This window comes from Mercurialis annua, linkage group LG5 (genome assembly GCF_937616625.2).
Source record: "Mercurialis annua linkage group LG5, ddMerAnnu1.2, whole genome shotgun sequence".
NCBI lineage: Eukaryota > Viridiplantae > Streptophyta > Magnoliopsida > Malpighiales > Euphorbiaceae > Mercurialis > Mercurialis annua.
Window position 1 is genome coordinate 19992733 of NC_065574.1, and position 14876 is coordinate 20007608.

At 33.9% G+C, this 14876-nt stretch overlaps 2 long non-coding RNA genes across 2 annotated transcripts; both read right to left on the reverse strand.

Annotated features, from left to right (window-relative positions):
* Window positions 1-4371: 4371 nt before the first annotated feature.
* On the reverse strand, window positions 4372-6888 carry LOC126680090 (uncharacterized). The gene is made up of 4 exons (XR_007641051.1): window positions 6736-6888; window positions 6544-6630; window positions 5595-5679; window positions 4372-4723 (listed from the first exon to the last, which is right to left on the reverse strand). It is a non-coding gene; the product is annotated as an uncharacterized LOC126680090 (long non-coding RNA).
* Window positions 6889-12106: 5218 nt separating this feature from the next.
* Window positions 12107-14343, reverse strand: LOC126680091 (uncharacterized). The gene is made up of 4 exons (XR_007641053.2): window positions 13831-14343; window positions 13639-13725; window positions 12690-12774; window positions 12107-12511 (listed from the first exon to the last, which is right to left on the reverse strand). It is a non-coding gene; the product is annotated as an uncharacterized LOC126680091 (long non-coding RNA).
* Window positions 14344-14876: the final 533 nt, after the last annotated feature.

Below are 14876 nucleotides of genomic sequence, written 5' to 3' on the forward strand. Positions count from 1 at the left end.
CCTTATTATTATGAGCAATTGTTTCCTGGTTCCCTGCCATCTTATCCAGATTGTTTGGGAACTTTTCTAATTTAATTGCCCGCCACCGACGTAGTCGCAAATTAGCAATCTTGAAGATCCTCCGCCGGTGGGCGATGTTGCTGTTGGAGTCTTTTTTAGACTCTCCAGATTTAGCAGATCTATTTGATCTGTTTGTTGTTCTTTTAGATTAGTCCCGTCGGATGCCATCCTTCAATGAGAATTTTATTTGGTTCGCAGAAAAGCTCTTTCGATTCGAAATTGTTAAGCTTTTCCCACAGACGGCGCCAATTGATGGATTCCGGCATCTCGACGGCGTTAATCCTGCAAAACAGTGTAGATGGCTAATCGGACGGTTTGTCCGATTAGCTCTCCGATGCTTAAGTCAGTTTAGGCTTAAGAGAAAGTATTTATATTTATTGTAAGTTGTGTGTTTAGGCATACCTCAAGCTCCTTTTATAGTAGTCGAATGTATACCTTGCAGAGTTGTAGTAGGAAAGTGATTCCTACTTTGTAGGATTTAACCCTGATTAGGAGTGTCCTTCCTTATTCAGACAGGAGTCCTATTTAGGAAGATATTCCTAAATAGTCTCATCTTCCTAAGTTGTAGGTTATTTTCCTAATTTGGAGTTTGTATCCAAATAGGACAGATACTCTGAATATGCGTAGATCCTGGCGATCTTATCCGAATCCCGGGGTCGACGCGCTTTGTCCGAGTCTTCTAGAATTCGGTCTTTATGATGTCGAATGATGTATTCCAGTCAAGGCGGATCCGGTGGATTCGGCCGCTGGTTTATCTTGATTCGGTCCTTTGGGCGGGAGTCTGGTGTCGTCTGAGAATAGATCTTCTGCGACTTGGCTCCATTATAAGTAAAATAGGATTCGGTATCCATCAAGAATTTTAATTATAATAGTGATTAATTAAATAATTAATTAGTTAATGACTATAAAACCTTTATTTAGTAAATTGAAAAGGATTATTTAGTAAATTTGCATCCCCCCCCCGTACTTTTATATATAACTAGTGTCGCTTTACGTGTTTCACACGTGGCTCGTAGTGTGACTCGTCAAATATTTATTGATATATTAATTAACGTTTATTTATAATTTATGATATAATTTAATTTATTATATATAATTATACCAACATATGTATTTGTATATGGTTAATATTAAATTATTTAGAACTTTAATCGGATTATAAAGTATTTTTTAAGAGTTAGATTAAAATAATTAATTATATAAATTAATTACTCCAGAGTTTAATGGCTTATTCAACTCAGCTATTGTTATTAGTGGCTAATTACTAATAAAAAAATTGTTCAGCTATGGCTATTAGAGTCATGATCGCAACGCAGTTCAACTCTTCAGTCTAATAATCCAACATCATGCCACATTATGGAGTATGAGTGTTGCGTAAACAGTCAACATGCCCATCTTTGGTGTATTGCTTCTACAAATTAGTTAAACTCAAAAATTAAATAAATCAATTACATATAATATAACTCTATCCTAATTAGGACTCTAGTTCTATTAGATTTAGGATTATAATTATATTATCCCTTTAGCAATAAATTAAATACATAATTAGTTAATGACTATAAAACCGTTATTTAGTAATATATTAGAAAGGGTTATTCGGTAAATTTGCCTGTCCCCCCCCCCCATCCGTGCTTTTATATATAGTATAGATAGATATAGATAGATTAGAGCATCTCCGATAGTGCTCTTTATTTTAAAGAGCATATTTAGTAAAATATAAAGCATCTTTAACATAAAGAGTAAAATATTTAAATTTACTCCAATAGACTCTCTAATATTAACTCTTTATTTTATTTTTATTTTTATAAATAATATTAAAAATAAAAAATATTAATAATATTGATTGATTTATTCAATTTTTAAATTTAAAAATACAAAATACTACATTTCAAATGAAAAATAAGCAACTTATTTTAAAATTTGAAAGTTTGTCTTTTTAAAAATAAAGTAAAGAGTGAAAATGGCTCTCCACATGTAGAGAGCCATTTTCACTCTCTTCTTTAAATTTAATTTTTAAAGAGTCCATTAGACTTTAATTTATTGATAAAACTCTTTCGCTCAAACCATGGCGCCATCTCATTCCGATGGCGGCATGAGCTAACTAGGATGTGTCAAAGGGGTGAATTTGGCTCTATGCAGGAAGAATTGCTGGTGCTACCAACCTGAAAGGGCACCACTACCAGTTTGCTGTTGGTACTTAGATTTGATTTTTTTTACTATAAATCATGCAAAAACGACCAAAAACACATAATTAAGTCTATAAAATTAGCATATAACTGATATTAATCATTAAAATGGTCTTAAACATCTTTCTAAAGGCAGAGTTAATGGAAATCAAAGTAAAAAAAAACACAAATCTTAAAACATGCAATCTAATAATATAGTAATATATCTTAGAATTATGATATCAATGTTAGATTAGTTAAAGTTTTGTTGGATTAGGAATATTTTATGAGTTTGATTAAATTTATTATAATTATATCATTATATTTTATTTATAATTACTATTAGATTAAAATAAATAATTTTTTGGTTTAACTGTTTTTAAAAATAAAATAAATGAATTTTCTAATTATATTAAATAATGATATAAGTGTCAGATTTATGTAAGAGTAACGTAATATATTTAAGAGTTTGTGTTTTTTTATTTAAATAGAGATTCTTGTTATTAGTTTAGACTAAAATGTAGTATTTTTCAATGGTGATTTATACTATGAGGACAATAGAGTTTATTAGTTGGATATAAGCAAGTTACTAAGAATATATAATTATATGTAATCAATTTACTTCTCACCAAAACTAAATATATATCTATTTGATGGCTATTAAATAGATATTGCATTTCTTTAAAAAATTTAGTTTTAATAGAAGAAGTATAAATCAAATAGTATTTTTTTTAATTAAATTAATTAATAATAAAAGTAATAGATAAAGATATTATATTAGATTTGATTAAGATTATTGATATTTATAATTAAATCAATGTATGTTTTTTAAAACTTACATATGCTTACGTAAACATGACACATTGTCGAAGAGAATATATACTTTGTTTGCCTTTTATGCTTATTTAAATTATATTTCTAATAATAAAGAAATTATTTTAATTATATTTCTAATAATATAGAAATTATTTTAATTATATTTCTAATATAAAGAAATCATTTGAGATACTTACGGAGTCTGCCTTCTGATCCGGTGAATGAGACCTACAAAATAGGATAGAAGCTAACCGGACGGTGGTTGTTTGATTAACTCTCCGATGCTAAAATCAGTTTAGAGCTTTGAACGGTGTTTTAAATATATTAATGTAGTGTGTGTTTAGGCATACCTCATGCTGCTTTTATAGTAGATGATTGCATACCTAGTAGAATTTTAGTAGGAAAGTGAATCCTACTTTGTAGGGTTTGACCCTGATTTGGAGAAATCTACCTTATTCGGATATAAGTTCTATCTAGGAACGTCTTCCTAAATAGTCTTGGATTCCTAAGTTAGAGCTTATATTTCTAAGTTGGAGTTGGTATCCAAATAGGAGAGATACTTCGAGATTATGTAGTAGATTTGGTAATCTATCTGAATCCCAGGGTCGACGCGCTTTACCCAGGTCCTCATGGATTCGGTCTTCATCTTGTTGGATGATATCATGGCGGATCCTATGGATTCAGTCATCTTCCTTATATGTTTGGTTCTTCTGGCGGGAGTCCGATATCGTCTGAGAATGGATCTCCTGCATTGTCCATAATTGATAAGTTAGGATTCGGTATCCATCATTAACCCCCTGCAAATGAGCTGAAGTCTTGGTATTTATGCTTTAGTAAATTTTAGCTCTTTTGGAGCTGAGTCGTTTTGTATTCTGGCGAGTCGTTTTACTTTTCAAGTAAGATTTTTATTTTTCTTCTTTCTGCCATGTGGCATTCATCGGCGAAGTGTGGTTCTTGGATGAGAGACAAGTGTCATATTTTTATGACATTTGTCATTCAGCCGACGCGACCTTTAGGATTTTGTCTCTTCAACTTCCTAATCCTTTCTTTGAGTATATAAATGTTCATTTGTCACTTTTCTTCTTTTACTTCCATTTTTCTGCAAAAAGTCTTCAGATTTCTTCAAGCAATTCGCTATCTTTGTTGTGTTACTCATATTTAAGATTTCCCGTTTTCTGGTTGCCATATCTTTCCTTTTGTCACGACCCAAAATCGAGGGCTGCGACCGGCGCTAGGGAATGGGAATTGTAGTTCCGAAACCCGTAGCAAGCCTGAAATTCACTAAAACTTTTTCGCAAATAAACAGTCATACAATGACCTGACAAACGCAGCATTTAAACAAAGATACATTTATATACACTGGTAAAACCATACAACGTGCTCGGACTTATTGTTTCCGTATCATGTACGTACTAGCCCGGCATAAACCACTATGTCGAAATTACATCACGGGAATTTATCTCCATGGTACAATACATAACTATCGTAGCCAGACCAACATGTACACAACAGACAGCAACTATACATCATATAAAATTCCACTGTTGTAATAGGCCACGACACTGGTCAGACATCACACTACTGCAGCATCTACGAAAGTCGGGGCTGTACATAGCCAAAGGAACTTCCGGTTAAAGACGGACTTCTGGCCAAGTCTAGAATCTAGGTACCTGAAAAACACACTATTGGGGGGTCAGCTATTAAGCTGAGTGAGTTATACTTTACTTACCATATTATCAAAATAAGCATCGCATTTAAAACATTTTTAAAATATAAATATACAATCACATTTTCAAACAATTCCAACATATACAATCACAGCGATTGCAAACAATTCACTTAAGACAAGTATTTGATCCGATTAAAACCTTAATCTTAAACTCCTTAACCTCTCCAAATCCGTATCATATTCGAATCATATCGTCCGAGTGGCCGGGTCCCGAGATAGTTCAACCGAGTTACCCGCTACCACGTGGCATAGTCCCGAGATAGTTCAACCGAGTCACATCATGCCACTACTTAATCCCAAGTTGTGGGTCCCGAGATAGTTCAACCGAGTTACCCACCAGATACGGGTCCCGAGATAGTTCGACCGAGTTACCTCGTATCTGCCAAAATTATAATCCTCCTTTCCGATACCCAAACATATTCCATTTCATAATTATAAATTTGATCAACATTTAATAAGCTCATATCAAACGTATCTATGTACGAATATCTAGACTTTCATAAACACCGGTGATCACACGGCCTATTGACGCCCAATAGGTAGCTCGTTTCTTCGGATCATATACAAACTCACATTGGCAAACAATCGACAAGTCATAAGCAAAGTAATACAATTCATATATCAAACAAGTCAATCCAATACAATGTAGTTCACTCCATAAACAAACAAATTGAATATAATTCAATCATATGCCAACAATCCAAATCAAACAATTCCACTCAAATAATTAATGCGATGCATTTAATAATAATAATAATATATATAGTATATATAAAATAGTTTTTTTTTTAATACGATAATAAGAGTGAGTAAAATATACTCACCGCTTGATATCCATAATCTTCGATAATACCTAGCAATCTCGCGTTCCGTAAGTTTCGGGTTCCATTGGTAGTCGTCTCGTCAAGTCTACACAATTTCGATAATAACTCGAATTAATTACAATCTAACTATAATTAATTAATCCAAAACTAGGTTTCTAGCCAACTTCGGCTATTGAAACCGTTTACTTAAAACAGTCCGACCACTAAATAAAGTTGACATTCTTAATGTTCAGAACGTCGCCTACAACTTTCATTTAGGTCTCGGACTGAGATAAGTACCCGAAGGTGTCGGAATTTAGCTCTAAAGTTAATAACTTGGGGCTGTCCAAATTTCAGAGCTGCTATACGCAACATAATGTTCTGAATTATTTGAGCCATTTCGAGGCCAAACTAGCAGAAACTTAAACTAAGACATTTATAGAAGACATCCTTAAGTTTCCGTACCAATAAACGGAACTTAATTTGGAGCTATATAGCTCGAGATATATTCCTCTCAATATTGCTGTTTTGCAGAACAATTTTCTGCAAAACGTCAAACTAGTTTACGTAAACTTATTTCGCAGCTATAACATGTCGATACTAAGAACTTAACGAAATCATTTTCTTATATCAGTATAATTCAGCCCTCATAAATAACTATGAACACTTATGATCCTTAATCTAATGATTAGTTTCAAACTCATTTTACGTTAACATTGATTTTAGCTTCGTAGTGTTACGTTTAAACTCAAATCAAACACGTTCTAGTTTCGTGGAAAGCGGTTCAGCCCCTTCTTCTTGCTACCGAACGCTAACATATACACAACTCTCACAACTCACAAACAACCTATCACAACTCACCAATTTATCTCATAAATACCAATTTTAGCATTTAAATCAATCATCACCATTTTTCTTACCAAAACCGAAATAAAGTTCCAAAACCCTTAAAATGAACTGAGCTCTTTACCTTGATATATTAGTCCAGGTCAGTAGCTATTGGTTTCCTCTTTCCGTTGCCGCAAGAATCGCTTAATTCCGATATCAAACGAAGAATCTACAAGGTTTTAAAGATCTTAACATCAAAACTCCATTCTTTAAAAGCATAACTCGAAAACAGCCTTATAAACCGAAAACCTCAATCCAAAATTGAGATTTTTACCTTAAATTGATGAGCTATAACAGTAGAGGATCTCTCCCTCGTTCCGTGGCCGCGAGAATCAACCAAAACCGAGCTAAGATGAGGGAGTTATGGTGCTTTGACATTTTTGTGCGTTAAAACCTTAAGGAAGAAGATGATGGAGTTGAGAGCTGAAATTTGATATCTGAAATTATGATTTGAAAATAAAATTATTGGCCTTATATAATTATGGTAAAGTTCTCATTTGGTCCATAACATTGCCACCTCCTTAAACTTTGATTTGTAACTTTTCTTTCGTCCAAATTAGCTCGTCGATCGCTTAATTACTTAGACTCGATAAGTAATGTATTATTTATATCCAAATAAATAATATCACCTTAATACCTCATAATCCATATCCGATAATTTATTTTTGCAAGTTTTGGCTAAAAACGCTCAAATTCCAATTTGAGCTAAAATGCACTTTTTCTCACTTTTTCCTTTCAAATTTTGCTCTAACAAATATCGATATCCAATTATTCGATATTATATTATAAGTACTAATATCCGTCAATAATCTATTAAATTTCTATTTTCCGGGAATTAAATCCTTATTTTCCAATTTTCGAGTCTAAGTGCACTTTATCCACTCTTTCATATTTTTCTTTTTAAGTCTAATTCCATTTCCTTTATGGAATTATTGATACTGAAATTTTCTTGTTAAAATATCAATATCGACCTACTCGCGTCTGTCCTTATTTAATTCTTCTGTTTATTTTCTTTCTGGCCGCTTTACTTATTTTGAATCGGGCACGTTGCCTACTTTGGCAACGCCAGACGTACGGGGTATTACATTCTTCCCCCCTTATAAAAATTCGTCCTCGAATTTTCTTATAACTTAATCATTTTATTTTGGTAAATTTTTTACCATTTCCTTATATTGCCGTACTTCATTTGCTTCACCATTCTGGGTAGTGCTTAGATTTGTTGTTTCAATTCTTACCCAACTTCTTCATTCTCACATAGCTACTTCATACACGATCGCCATTATGGCAGGATCTCAACTTGTTATTACATTGAGGATTAATCCCGTCGTCTGTTAACTTGGCGTTAATATTCCTCAATTTCTATTTGTCGTTCTTTCTCTAATACTATAAATGTCGTACTCATATCGTATCACACTTGATAAAAACTTAAAACGTCCTTTTAAATACTTTTAGTTATTAATCAAAATCTTATTTGATTAATTTAAAACAATTTAATTGAATAACTTAATATTTTAAGTTATTTTGAACTTGTCCAAAATTGCTCTTCTGGTCAACTTTGACCCTTAAAATCACTTATATCGAATAGCTTGTTTGTCAAACAAAATTGATAAACTTATAGTTCGCAACGCTATCTCCCACTTTCATTTGAATATCGAGTCAAAAATAATCCTCGATGATGTCGAAAACGTGCGCTGAAATCGCCTCCTTAAGGTAGTTTTGATACTACATTTGCAGGTCTTATAAGCCGCTGTTCAAGTTGATGAACCAAGCGTGTAAAGACGTATAACTCTGAATTAAATTCAGTATTCTTATATTTTTCTATTTCGTCTACAACTTTCATTAAGACCAAATTTCATTTCGACATTTCCTTAATATCCTTAATTGTCCTCAAAGTTGGCTACTAGCCATACTTTTACCCTTAGGTTAACTCATGTTTTTGGCTCGTCTTTGAGCTTGAGAAACAACTAATCCAATTGAATAATTTCATGATCAAATTATCCAAATTTGATATATGCAATATTATTTACTTATATCTATTGATTTCGATTAAAAATAATCAGGTTTCGAGGTTCGAACTTTGTCCGAAATATAACCTCATGGGTTGATCTTTAACTGCGTCTTGTAGTCGCAAATATTAACATATCTCGTCCTGACGATTCTTTTAAGGTTTATACTTAACGTTTACTTATATTTTTAGACTAAGTATAAGGTTGAATCCTTCGCTTTATCTTAAAGCGTTCCTCTCGATGTTCGGGTTACCGTGTTTGTCTGATCCAAACAATGCGTAACACTTATCTTATATTCGATTAACGTCGTTCCTTTATTTTTCCTTCTTAATCTCGATCTATTCCTCGATATGTCATGACCACCATGCACTTTTTATCCCAACTTAATGTCTTTCCTTGTCCTTTAGTTGTTTGTGTTCTTCGATATTCACGATGAATTATTATTCCATAATAATTCTATCGGTTTCCCTTCGACCGTTTCCCAAATTTTAATCATAACCCTAACATTTCTTGTTAGGTTGTACTATCCTTGATAGTCTCTACCTTTGTTTCGCATCATATAGACCTTCGGGTTTATCGGAGTCTAATGTCATCTTTTTTTTTGACGTTCCTCGTGTCTTTCCCGTATTCGGTCATGTCTATGCTTATCTTTTCATTTCACATTTTTGATGCGACACTCTAACTTAATCATTTACTAACTTAGTCAACAGTTAGAATTAGACGATTATTCGTTTGATATCCTTATTAAGGCTTAATGGTGTATAGGAAATCTTTCCTTTTATACCAATATCATACTTTGTGGTGTCCTAATATTGAATCTTATGAAGTTGAATACTCACTAAGCATTACTCCTTGTGTTTCACATCCATTTTTTTTTGTACTTCTTATCTCTCAATCATTTAACTTTACTCGTCTATATCGAATTGGTAGCGTCTTTACCATCGTCCGACGTAATCCTTTCCTTCCCTTTTATTATGTTTCTCGATTATATCATCGATCCCATTCCAATACTTCTTGATCCTTTGTCTATCTTATCCCAATGCTTTCCGATCTCCCTATCTCTTATTCCAATGTGCCTATTGTACATGACCTCTCTTGGTCCTAATGAACGCAGGACCGATAATTCCTTTATTATCGTCCATTTAAGTTCTTTATCTTTGTCTTATCATTTTCCCGATCCTCTTGCACTTTTGTTTTGATATTTCCAATATCAACTATCAATAGGAGGTAAAACTATTCCTCTTTCGAACCTGTCGACGTATTACACTCTGGATCGTCCGTACATCTTTATATCGGACTCTTACTAACATCTAATCTATCAGTAAGGTCGATCTTAGGCTTATGTCGAACTCTTACATTTGACTCTTTTTATTTGCGGCTATTCTGAATTCATATTCTCTTAACTTACTTCTTTACTCTTCATCTTAGGTGTCTTTCTGTCAGACTACCTCACTATGATCTGCTATTTCCCCGTTTGTTCTTATCGAGTACTATGCGTTATACACTTACTGTTCGATTCTTCTCATCCTTCCATGGTCTTTCCCGTGGCCCGTATGTTTTTCGGGTCTTTTATGTTTTCTTTTCTTTTTGCTGCACACTTTCTATGTTTACCCCATCTCATTCCTGGGTAAGTACCAATCATAGGTGTCTCACCGATATCTTACACGTCTCGCATCGATGAATATCAATATTTTCTTATTATTATTAGGGCTCATTTCTTATATTGGGGTGTATTTTATCACATATATTCATTCTTATTTATCAAAAATCTTTTATTATTCTTGTCGCAAGGCTTTACATCCGAGTTTCTCACAAAAACAAATACATTTCAAACAATGCTGGTGCACCAGTCTTTCAAGCTCTTCTTTCGACTCAAATTCTTTTACTTTAAATCGTTTGAAAACATTGGTACAATTGTAGCTCAGAGTGATGACACCTCTCATCACCAAAGAGTTGCTGGATAAAATCACGTTCTTTTCGATGTTTATACAAATATGATGCATGATCTATACTTTTGAAAATCGTTTTTTTTATGCATTGCTAACGTGATCATAATGTATCATATGCAAGGTCTGAGCACAATTGCACCATTTAAAATCACAAGATTTTGTTTCCTTGAAAACAGTCGTAAGTCCCTTCAGATTACACACCTTGCGACATTAATGGCTTTTCATTATAATTTATTGGGGTTTATTATGATTTCAATATTGGAATTTTCGTCATCCTTTAGCACTCATCTAAGTGTTTTATAGTCAATGCCATCCTCTTCTAGCATTGCTAAATAAATATTTCGTTTCCCCGTCTTCGATACTCACCCATCTTTATACTTTACTACCTCGATCATATTCTTATCTCACGTAGCCCTTAGGCTCACGTGTCAATCTTTCATAACATGCTTTCTTTAATATCGTTTACCATCCTTGTGGTAATGGAAACGTAATATAGGGGATTACGCTTCACGCTATATATATTATGTATGTTATGTATTTTATGCATTCTTAGTTTCAATTATCATATAAGCAACTATGTTTAGGATAAAGCCTATATGCGCGGGTTTCTCAATCTACCTCTATAGGCATTATCCTAACAATACACCATTATATGAATGCATGTCATATCAATCGATCACAAAATAAACAAAACAATACAAACATTTCAATCACATAAACATGTTTGGCACATAAGTATAGAAAGCATTTCGCACTTGAGGGCGTCTCACTGGACTCACCCCTCTCGGGTCGCAATGCCACATCCGCGTCCTCTAGCGCGTCTAGCACTGCCTCTACCTCTGTGCAAAATTGTGGGGTTATGCCAAATACTAGGAACAGTACTCTTATGAAAAGGGAATGTTGGTCTCTCACGTCAAAAGAAGAAAGGTGGAATGGAATCGTCATTCTACTCATGATCGCTGGCTGTCTGACGAGCCTTAGTGGACAACATTCCTAAATACTTAGATGCATCGTTGTAAGGCTCAACATAGTCGGGTCCTAAACCCCTAATTTACTAACAGTTCACCTGATGCTTCCTCTTCGAACGGGTCTTCCTCGCTTTCCTCACTAACTTCCATCTCCGGGACAATGGTCCCACTTCGAGTTTGAATATCTGATATGCAGTCATTCTGACGTACCTTCGATAGTCTGTCAGTATCTACATGAAATCCATTTAATAAATATGTGGCGCTTCCTCCTCTTCTGATACATTATGTAGCTGAGCTTCATTTTGCCCAAATATGTTGTACAAGAACGATTCTTAATCATGTGATACTGTCCAAACCACTTTTCCACAATATCCAATAATTTAGTATATGATATGCACTATCTAACTTAAAGCTTGACTAACTATCTAAGCATATCACATTCACTTAAACACTTAAGCACTCTCACACACACGCGTTCAACTCGGCATTAGACAGTCTATATCATCAAGAAAATTCAATCAAATACATATAATACATAAGGCTTGACTCTATACGCTGCAGTAGTCCTAGGCACTTAGGGTCTAACAGACACTTTTCAAACACTGGCAGTGGTAACTGGACCAACTGCTCTGATACCAACTTTGTCACGACCCAAAATCGAGGGCCGCGACTGGCGCTAGGGAATGGGAATTGTAGTTCCGAAACCCGTAGCAAGCCTGAAATTCACTAAAACTTTTTCGCAAATAAACAGTCATACAATGACCTGACAAACGCAGCATTTAAACAAAGATACATTTATATACACTGGTAAAACCATACAACGTGCTCGGACTTATTGTTTCCGTATCATGTACGTACTAGCCCGGCATAAACCACTATGTCGAAATTACATCACGGGAATTTATCTCCGTGGTACAATACATAACTATCGTAGCCAGACCAACATGTACAAAACAGACAGCAACTATAAATCATATAAAATTCCACTGTTGTAATAGGCCACGACACTGGTCAGACATCACAATACTGCAGCATCTACGGAAGTCGGGGCTGTACATAGCCAAAGGAACTTCCGGTTAAAGACGGACTTCTGGCCAAGTCTAGAATCTAAGTACCTGAAAAACACACTATTGGGGGGTCAACTATTAAGCTGAGTGAGTTATACTTTACTTACCATATTATCAAAATAAGCATCGCATTTAAAACATTTTTAAAATATAAATATACAATCACATTTTCAAACAATTCCAACATATAAAATAGTTTTTTTTAATACGATAATAAGAGTGAGTAAAATATACTCACCGCTTGATATCCATAATCTTCGATAATACCTAGCAATCTCGCGTTCCGTAAGTTTCGGGTTCCATTGATAGTCGTCTCGTCAAGTCTACACAATTTCGATAATAACTCGAATTAATTACAATCTAACTATAATTAATTAATCCAAAACTAGGTTTCTAGCCAACTTCGGCTATTGAAACCGTTTACTTAAAACAGTCCGACTACTAAATAAAGTTGACATTCTTAATGTTCAGAACGTCGCCTACAACTTTCATTTAGGTCTCGGACTGAGATAAGTACCCGAAGGTGTCGGAATTTAGCTCTAAAGTTAATAACTTGGGGCTGTCCAAATTTCAGAGCTGCTATACGCAACATAATGTTCTGAATTATTTGAGCCATTTCGAGGCCAAACTAGCAGAAACCTAAACTTAGACATTTATAGACGACATCCTTAAGTTTCCGTACCAACAAACGGAACTTAATTTGGAGCTATATAGCTCGAGATATATTCCTCTCAATATGGCTGTTTTGCAGAACAATTTTCTGCAAAACGTCAAACTAGTTTACGTAAACTTATTTCGCAGCTATAACATGTCGATACTAAGAACTTAACGAAATCATTTTCTTATATCAGTATAATTCAGCTCTCATAAATAACTATGAACACTTATGATCCTTAATCTAATGATTAGTTTCAAACTCATTTTACGTTAACATTGATTTTAGCTTCGTAGTGTTACGTTTAAACTCAAATCAAACACGTTCTAGTTTCGTGGAAAGCGGTTCAGCCCCTTCTTCTTGCTACCGAACGCTAACACATACACAACTCTCACAACTCACAAACAACCTATCACAACTCACCAATTTATCTCATAAATACCAATTTTAGCATTTAAATCAATCATCACCATTTTTCTTACCAAAACCGAAATAAAGTTCCAAAACCCTTAAAATGAACTGAGCTCTTTACCTTGATATATTAGTCCAGGTCAGTAGCTATTGGTTTCCTCTTTCCGGTGCCGCAAGAATCGCTTAATTCCGATATCAAACGAAGAATCTACAAGGTTTTAAAGATCTTAACATCAAAACTCCATTCTTTAAAAGCATAACTCGAAAACAGCCTTATAAACCGAAAACCCTAATCCAAAATTGAGATTTTTACCTTAAATTGATGAGCTATAACAGTAGAGAATCTCTCCCTCGTTCCGTGGCCGCGAGAATCAACCAAAACCGAGCTAAGATGAGGGAGTTATGGTGTTTTGAAATTTTTGTGCCTTAAAACCTTAAGGAAGAAGATGATGGAGTTGAGAGTTGAAATTTGATATCTGAAATTATGATTTGAAAATAAAATTATTGGCCTTATATAATTATGGTAAAGTTCTCATTTGGTCCATAACATTGCCACCTCCTTAAACTTTAAACTTTGATTTGTAACTTTTCTTTCGTCCAAATTAGCTCGTCGATCGCTTAATTACTTAGACTCGATAAGTAATGTATTATTTATATCCAAATAAATAATATCACCTTAATACCTCATAATTCTATATCCGATAATTTATTTTTGCAAGTTTTGGCTAAAAACGCTCAAATTCCAATTTGAGCTAAAATGCACTTTTTCTCACTTTTTCCTTTCAAATTTTGCTTTAACAAATATCGATATCCAATTATTCGATATTATATTATAAGTACTAATATCCGTCAATAATCTATTAAATTTCCATTTTTCGGGAATTAAATCCTTATTTTCCAATTTTCGAGTCTAAGTGCACTTTATCCACTCTTTCATATTTTTCTTTTTAAGTCTAATTCCATTCCTTTATGGAATTATTGATATTGAAATTTTCTTGTTAAAATATCAATATCGACCTACTCGCGTCTGTCCTTATTTAATTCTTCTGTTTATTTTCTTTCTGGCCGCTTTACTTATTTTGAATCGGGCACGTTGCCTACTTTGGCAACGCCAGACGTACGGGGTATTACACCTTTGATCCAGCTTATTTGATTTTGAGGTACAAGTGCTTTCCGTTTGCTTCTTTGGTTTTCTGTTTTAGTATCTGGGTTTAGCTTGTTCTTCGTGTTCTTCCCATTTCATCTTTTTTCTTCTCGTTTGATCTTTTAAAATCGAAATTTCATAATCCTTCCTTGTTTCCCCCCATTTTAATTTTTAAAATGTCAGAAGTAACAGAAGGGATTCGGGGTGCTCGTGCT